General features: G+C 46.7%; 1 long non-coding RNA gene and 1 other non-coding gene across 2 annotated transcripts; one reads left to right on the plus strand and one right to left on the minus strand.

Moving 5' to 3' along the window:
• The first annotated feature begins 3,389 nt into the window (after nucleotides 1-3,389).
• Nucleotides 3,390-6,157, plus strand: LOC143433946 (uncharacterized). Its single transcript, XR_013070432.1, has 2 exons — nucleotides 3,390-3,506; nucleotides 4,085-6,157. It is a non-coding gene; the product is annotated as an uncharacterized LOC143433946 (long non-coding RNA).
• On the minus strand, nucleotides 4,690-4,761 carry Trnaq-uug (transfer RNA glutamine (anticodon UUG)). The gene has a single exon. It is a non-coding gene; the product is annotated as a tRNA-Gln (tRNA).
• Nucleotides 6,158-8,120: the final 1,963 nt, after the last annotated feature.

Consider the following 8,120-nt stretch of genomic DNA (forward strand, 5'->3'; position numbering starts at 1 on the left):
CTTCTCTCATATTGCATGTGTGTCTACACGTTCCTGACGAGTTTGCAGGGAGGTGGATGTGTGCCAGGGGTGTGTGAGGAGGTCAGAGGAAAACCTTTGGGTGTCACCTCTCTCCTTCCTCTCTAGGCAGGTTGCAGGCCACCAGGCTTGTGTGGTAAGTGAGCTCACCCACTGAGCCATCTCCCTGGCCTCTTTCTTTCTCTGACAGAATCTCATGCTTCCCTCAAGCTTGCTGTGTGGCTGAAGATGACTTTGAATTTCTGATCCTGCTGATCCGACCTTCCAAGTGCTGGGATTATAGGCGTGTGACAATACACCTAGCTAGGGCTTTTCTGTTTGTTTTACAAATTCTCCATACACTGGCAGGCAAAAGGCACCATGGTTATTCTTTTACCAAAGAGGCTTAATACATTCAAATTGCTCACCTAGCTAAATCCTGCCAGTTGAGGTGGGATAGGTTTTTATCCAGGTCTTTGTATGACACCTAGGCTTCAACCTGGTCTTGTAAATACATCCATATGTCTAGTAAAAGCAAAACCATATTTCTGGATAGGTTTTGTTTTAGACAAAGTCTTTTTAAAAATAGTTACTTATTTATTTTGAGACAGGGTCTTTCAGCACATCTGGGATGTTCTGGAACTCACTATGTAGACTAGGCTCTCCTCAGATTCGTGGAGATCTGCCTGCCTCTGACTCCCAAGTGCTGCAATTAAAGGCAGGCAGGCACCATCATGGCCGGCTAAAATAAGCATTTTATTTTTTGAGACAGTCTCTGCTGGATCCCAGGCTAGCTTCCAACTCCCTATTAGAGGCCCTGAGGATGGTCTTGAACACCCATTTGTCCTGCCATCACCTCCTAAAGATGCTCCACGCATCTGGTGATGGGAATGAATGAGGGGTTTTCTGCATGCTAAGCAAGCACGCCACCAAATGAGCTGCTGATTTATTTTTAAGGGTAGGAGTGTTTTGCCTGTGGTGCGTGCATGCGTGTGTGTGTGTGTGTGTACACCATGTGCATGCAGTGCCTGAGAAGACAGCATTGGGTCCCCTGGAACTGGAGTGACATACAGTCGTGAGCATCATGTAGCTCCTGGGAATCAAACCCAGGTCCTCTGGAAGAACAGCCAGGGCTCTTATTTTCTGAGCCTAGACAGTCTTAGTGTGTAGCCTGAGCAGGCCTCGAGACCTGTGGGGTCTCAGGTATTCAACCCATAATCATCTTAAGTAATTTTTAAAGATTTATTTATTATTTGTTTTATATGTATTAGTATTTTGCCTTATATCTGTGCACCGCATGTATGCCAGATGCCCACAAAGACTAGAAGAAGACATCAGGTTGCCTGAAACTGGAGTTACAGATGGTTGTGAGCTGCCACATGGGGCTTGGAATTGAACTCTGGTCTTCTGGAAGAGCAGCCAGTGCTCTAAACCAGTGAGCCATCTCTCCAGCCTCCAGATAAGTAACTTTTGAGCATCTAACTCTCTGTGTAGAATAATAAATATCCAGAACAACGTGGGACTCATACCTGGGTTTTGGGGTTTTTTTTGGAAATAAGGTTTTTGCTATTTTAGCAAAACTTGCTTTTGTTTGTTTGTTTTTCGAGTCAGGTTTTCTCTGTGTATCCTTGGCAGTCCTGGAACTTGCTTTGTAGCCCAGGCTGGCCTCAAACTCATGAAGATCCACCTGCTTCTGTGTTCTGAGTGCTGGGATTAAAGGCATGTGCCACCACCACGAGGCTCTATTTAGCAAAGCTTGCGATTTACCTTTGAACTTACCATGTACTCCAGGCTGAACTCAGACTCTCAGCAATCCTCCTACCTCTTCCTGCCACGTGCTGGTGTCGAGAGATAGTTGCCTGAGTCCAGCCATCTCACAACCTCCATCTTGCTGGCAGGGTCAAAACAAGTTTCATTCCCAGGCCTGGGGACCAATTCCTATCCTGCTTCAGGTGGTTCATGTTTGTTAACCAGTAAAGGACGTAAGAAGGAAGTTTCGGGTTATCTAAGCTAAGGTGTACACGTTGTAAAGGTATTGCCTGTCAGGACTTAAATTGACCACATGCAGCTTGCCCACTCCTTTTTCCCTTATCATTCTGACTTCTAGGTCAGAAGGGGGCCTGACTGCAAAATTGACTCAAGACCCTGAAACTGGGTGACCTGGATGAGGGCAGTCACCAATGTTTGCTTCCTTGCCCAACCCATGTCAAAACATGACTGGAAAATGCCACAGCCAGCTCCACTCTTCCTCACTTTGGGGTTCCATCCTTTAAAAATGCTGTACAATTTCTCTTCAGGGTCGCAGGCAGTTCAGTTCTAGAGTCTGTTCTACTGATCAATCAGTAGCGGCCTAACTGCAGTAAGATTTTGACATCTGCTTAAAATACTTACAAAATGAACGTTCAAAGACACAGTCAATTCCCGAGTTCGTGCTGTTGTCCCTGAGTGGCCAGTGTTTGCTACCTAATTCCAATAAGGATCTTGCTTTACTGGACTCTTGTGACTACTTGGGTTGTTTTGTTTTTTTCAGACCCCAACACCAGGAACTGGCATTATAGGGATGTGCCATGATGCTGAGCAGTACCTGTGGGTTTTGTCCTATTAATGTGTCTGTGCCTATGTGACTGAACCCATGTATGTCCAGGTGTCAGCCCAGGGCTTTGTGTGTGTGTTCTACTGCTGACCTACGCTCCCAGCCCATCTTATCCCATGTTCTCAGATACACTTAGCATTGTTATCGGGTGGGTGTGAGGTGTCCAACTTAGCTCTTTAGTGATATGCTACATCTTCTGATATGTGATGGTTGCTTTGGATTTCCAAAGTGAGGGGCCACTCAAGTCTGAGGCTATTTTCCTCTTGATTTTGCTGTTTAACAATGTGTGTGTATATGTGGAGGTGAATGTGGAAGCCAGGGGTCAATCTCAAGTTGTTTTATTTATTTATTTATTTATTTATTAAGACAGGTTCTCTTATTGCTGGCCAGTGACCCACTGAGACCCTTCTGCCTCTGCTTCCCAGGGATTACACACAATCGCCACCATGCCCAGCTCTCTGACATGAGTTTCTGTGGACGGAGCTCAGGTCTGCATGGTTGCATGCAAGCACTTTACCTGCTGAGCTATGCCCCCTAGCACATGGTTTTGATATATTTTTGTTGCAGGCAGTTTCCTTACAGGCTTTTAGAATTTATTTAGATTTATTTGCTATTTATGCATTACACCTGCATATTCCAAATCTGTGTCTTACCCTCTCTCTTAGTATGTCAGGCCCTGAGTGCCTTGCAGTTTACCATTGAGCAACACGCCCAGATATTTTCACTCTTTTGATAAGAACATGGGGTAGTACATTCAGCGTTTGTGCGTTTTATTCAAGCCTTGTTTAAACTGAGATGTAGGTATTCCCCTATGTCGTCAGCCAAAGCTCACTACTCCTGTCACTTTCAGGTCAACAGTTCTCGTGGGATTCACTGCTGTTTTTGGTGTAGACAGGAATCTGATCCCGGACTTCAAGTAGGTCCTTTCTCTTAACTCTGTTGTGCTACCTTTTATTATTATTTAAATTTCGTGACACCTTTGTTATTATAAACTGCCCATAAAGGTGGTGCTGCATCTTGCTTCTCTAGTCTCTTCCATCAGGATGTTTATCCATCTGGACATTATCTTAATTTCTTTAATGTACCATTAACAAGCAGCTTTATTTTCTGGTAGCACAAGTGAGCCTCCTGTCACGTCTTGATATTTTTGAGGCTGGGATGGTTCATTCAAATTGATCCATTCAGATGTTTTAAAGAGTGTGTGGGTCGTGTCTGCAAGAGACATGCTTAGAGAATTAATAAGAGAGCTGAGAGAGGTGCCTTTTTGTTTCCATGGCATCCTCCCAAGAGTGATAACCTATAGCCACAGTGCCAATCACTCTGTAGGGAGACCAGAATGCGTCAGCAGGCTCCCTCGTCATTTATCCCACGGGGACAAACATGTCTCAAACCCCAGATCTGATTCCAAAGAAGATATACTCCCTGTACATATTTTTCACTCGCGGCGCGATGCTGCTGGAGGAATCCTTAGTGATTCCTGCCCTTCGCTCTCAGAAACACTCCACGGTCGGTGAGAAACAGTACTGATCGACTGTCAGCTGACTAAGGGACTGTTGTCTAACTGAAACACAACCTCGCCGGGTGAGCAACGCAGAACCAAGACCAAAACACCGGTTTTTGACCCCTAAACGCACAAGCCTCCGGGAACCACTTGTTTGTATCCAATCAGAGGCCCCCTGGCACCAGTTGCCCGCCCCCTGTCCCTGTCCCGCCACTTCATTCGCGGCTCACAAAGCAATCCCGCCGCATGTTCCGTACAGCAGCCAATCAGAGAATAGGGGGCGGGGACTCCCAGGCGCGGCGAGTGCAGCGGTACTCAGACAGGAAAGCCTCGGGATCCTTCGGGTTCTTTCGTTTTCCCTCCAGGGTAAAGTTATGTTCAGTCTTCATCAACACGTTTATTTTTCCGCCCGACTCGGCGCGCGTGCGCAGTGCCTCCCAGCCCAGGCTGTTCCTGAATTGTAAGCGTGTTGTGACACAGGGAGGGAAGCTGAACGTCCATCCTACAGGTCAGTGCATCCCCCGCGGAGCCTCGGGTTGCTTGCTACTCCCTGCAGGCCCCAAAACAGGGATTCTAGGGCCAAAAAAAAGGTTCAGTGAGGTCCCACCGAGATTTGAACTCGGATCGCTGGATTCAAAGTCCAGAGTGCTAACCATTACACCATGGGACCTGCTGGCGGCTTTAGGCGCCCGGCAGCCTTCTCAAGCCACATGACGTTGGGTAACCTTTTCTCAGCTTCGCTACACTTGGCTTGGGCCCGTGGCTGGTGGCCGCAGTGGCGAGCAGACACGGAACCACTGAGATTCCCATGTTCTTACGAATTCCAAACATTCATGGGCCCCGAGGTGTCACCTCTTCCGGTGCTCCTCCAGGGGACCCGGCTCTTGACTCCGAGTCCTGGGGGCGGCTGGTTGTCCGATCGGACCAAGTCCGGAGAAAGCCGGCTCCGGTCCCGGACTCCGGGCAGGAGGTTCGGCGCACGCAGCCTGGGCTTTCTACTTGTTTCCTGCGTTTATATTGGAAGGGCTGTGGCGAGGACGCTTTGGCCCAGCGGGGAAGGACGCGGACTGGCACGTGGTGGCACAGCCGTTCAAACCCCGGACGAAGCTGGGTTGCAAACCGGGATGCTGGAGAGTGTGTCCCACATGGTTGCCGCAGCCCTGCTCGGCGTTATGCAAATTATCTATAGGAAGATTGGCGCTTCCAGTTCTGCACTTCCGCCCCACGCTTCTAAAGGCCGGACTACGGAAACTTCTAGCGCTCCCATCCTTAGTGAAACCCAGTCAGGTCAGTCAACAATTTGACTCAGCAATTCACCTTCGGAGCATTATCCTACTGGACATCTATCTGCCTCGAGGCTGCTTCGAGAAGGCTCTTGACTATATATTGTTTATTACAATACAGTGAGTATTGGGATGACGATTGTGTAGGTGCGCTACAAGAGTTTAAGAAATAACCTGTGTGTGAGGCACAGAAGTTTCTTCCTCACAGATAAGCACTAAGGAAACCAGGAATGTTAAATACTCAGGGATGTCTGTTCTGTGAGAGAGATGTATGACGTGTTTTCTGCCCAGAAGGCTGGGAGTAGACTATATATATAACCTGTGACCTGATAGCCTGAGACCTCACAAGTTCTAAAAGAAAATTTTATGCGTCCCATGAAAAACAGATATAAAAGGGCCTTATAAATTCTTTCTCCCTAGCCTGAGTAGCTAAAGTTGCCCCTCTGGTTTGCCAACCAGAGGCCAGTTAGTCCGTAAACAAAGAATGCAGAGTTACAGGACAATGGGCTACCGAGCCATCCCAGGAATGAAGATAAAAGATAAACATCCGCCTGCAGGAACTGCTCCCCGCCCCCATGGACCGGTTTGGGTTTGGCCAGATGTTCAAAAATTGGAAAACAACCAATCGTGTGCACCCGCTCGAAAGTTTCTCCTTTTCCTCACCCCGAGCTTATATTAACCCTAAACCTTGGAGCCACGAGGTCGATGCCCCTGTCTCCTACATTGAGACACATGTCGGCCCAGAACGTTCTGCCATTAAACTACCTCGTGTTCTTGCAGCAAGTTGGTCTTCCGTGTGTCCTTTGGGTGCGCGCCATCCTGTGACTAGAGTGGGGTCCCCTTTGGGGGCTTCCGGAGCCTTACAGTTCCTCCCCAGACCCTTATGTTGAACATGTTTTTCTCAGTCTATAGAAACTATCTTTCTGGAAGATGTTACATGTACTGTACTTTACAAAGAGTTTCAGTGAGGTCATGTCTTAAGCTTTGCTGTGCACAGGCAACCGGTTAGGTTAATCATCACCAGGAAAGTTTTCACCCAATAAACTACTTGGGGTCAGACTGGAAAAGTTTGAACCAACACTGGCTACTTAACTGTGTTGAATTGAACAACCTTTTTGCCTCCTACAGATCAATTACTCTGCTGACCTTAGTGATCACAGAAACACTCCCCCACCCCCAAACTTGTATTGAGACAAAAGACAAACCAAACCGAACAGCTCTGTTTTCTAGTTCTTATGTGTAAGATGCTGTCCACAAGCAAACAGAAGAGCTATGCACTAGTGCAATCTGTTTGCTGTATGACATTGTATTAGTCAGGGTTCTATAGGGTAGCAACTGATAGGATGAATATATATATATATATATATATATTTATATATATATATTATATATTATATATAATATATAATATAATATATATTATATATAGTAGACTATATAATATAAATATTTCTGTTTATAAGTGATTGTGTATTATATATATGGAGAGAGAGAGATTTAAAGTGGATATTCCTGCTTCAAATTGTGCAAAAGTCCCTCACAGGTACGTTCTTTTTGGACTTTGGTTAATCTTAGCTATAGTCAAGTTAACATCCAAAAATAGCATGTCTCACTTTCTCCAGAAACCCAATGTTTTTGCAAGTCTGAGTGATACTAGGCTGTGTCCAAGGTAGATATACTTATTCTCCAGGCTCAGTGTGTGTGCACGTGTGCACACACTCGCACATCAGACATCTGCCTGTCTATCTTTAGCTTGGCCAATTGGACTTAGTCCAGAGACTGACACCCAGAAGCCAGAGATTTTAGAGCTGGATCCAGTTCTGGTGGTGTCTCTGACACCATCGGCCTCAGTGCAGTAGGGCAGCCATACCATGTCCACTCGCTCCTCAGGTGATATCCCAAGCAAACTGGCCTTGTTGGGTTCCTGGTTGCCTCAGTCCTTGGTCTTGGCCACTTTCCTGAGCTTGTTTTGTCCACCCCCTTCCAGTATTATGAGCTGTCCACTCTTCTGCTAAGTTCCTCTTTTGTGCATGCAGTCAAGAGCATGGTTAGTCCAGGTCCAAAAGCCTGATCGGTGAGAGTTTGTCTCCGAGTAAATGTATAAGAACTTTTCTAGTGTGTGTGTATGTTGAAGGGGGGGTTACACACTCGGAGGCAGAGGCAGCACTCGGAGGCAGAGGCAGGTGAGTTTGAGTCTAGCCTGGACTACAGAGTAAGTTTCAGGTCAGCCAGGGCTGGGCTACACAGAGAAACCCTGTCTCAAAAAAAAAAAAAAAAAGAAAGAAAGAAAAAGAAAAAAAAAGAAAAATAGTTTGTAACTCTTGCATATTATCAGAAGGAACACTAAAGATTTTCAGTTTTGAGAAATAAACCTATCTGACATTGAGCTTCTTGAAACGTTATCAAGACAAACTAAGCAAACTCAAGACAAGTTAAAGTATAAAGGCAGGTTTATTGGGGCAGCTCTTGGACTCCTTCACCAATCCCAAGGACTGAGAGCAGGGAGGTCAACAAGGAGACAAAGGGAAAGGGGAAGAGAAATGCAGAGGAGAGGGGGTGGGGGGGGGGGGGGAGGAGAGGGGACAGGGAGGACAACAGGACACCCAGACCAAAACAAATGTCTGAATTGTATAGTGAAGGGTCTCTGAGGAGAGGCCCAGCTCCTGGGCCTCCCACTGAGATAGATGACTGAGAGGCCCAGCCCCTGGGCCTCTACCGAGAGAGATGACTGAGAGGCCCAGCCCCT

The sequence above is a fragment of the Arvicanthis niloticus genome, unplaced genomic scaffold (genome assembly GCF_011762505.2).
Source record: "Arvicanthis niloticus isolate mArvNil1 unplaced genomic scaffold, mArvNil1.pat.X pat_scaffold_886_arrow_ctg1, whole genome shotgun sequence".
NCBI lineage: Eukaryota > Metazoa > Chordata > Mammalia > Rodentia > Muridae > Arvicanthis > Arvicanthis niloticus.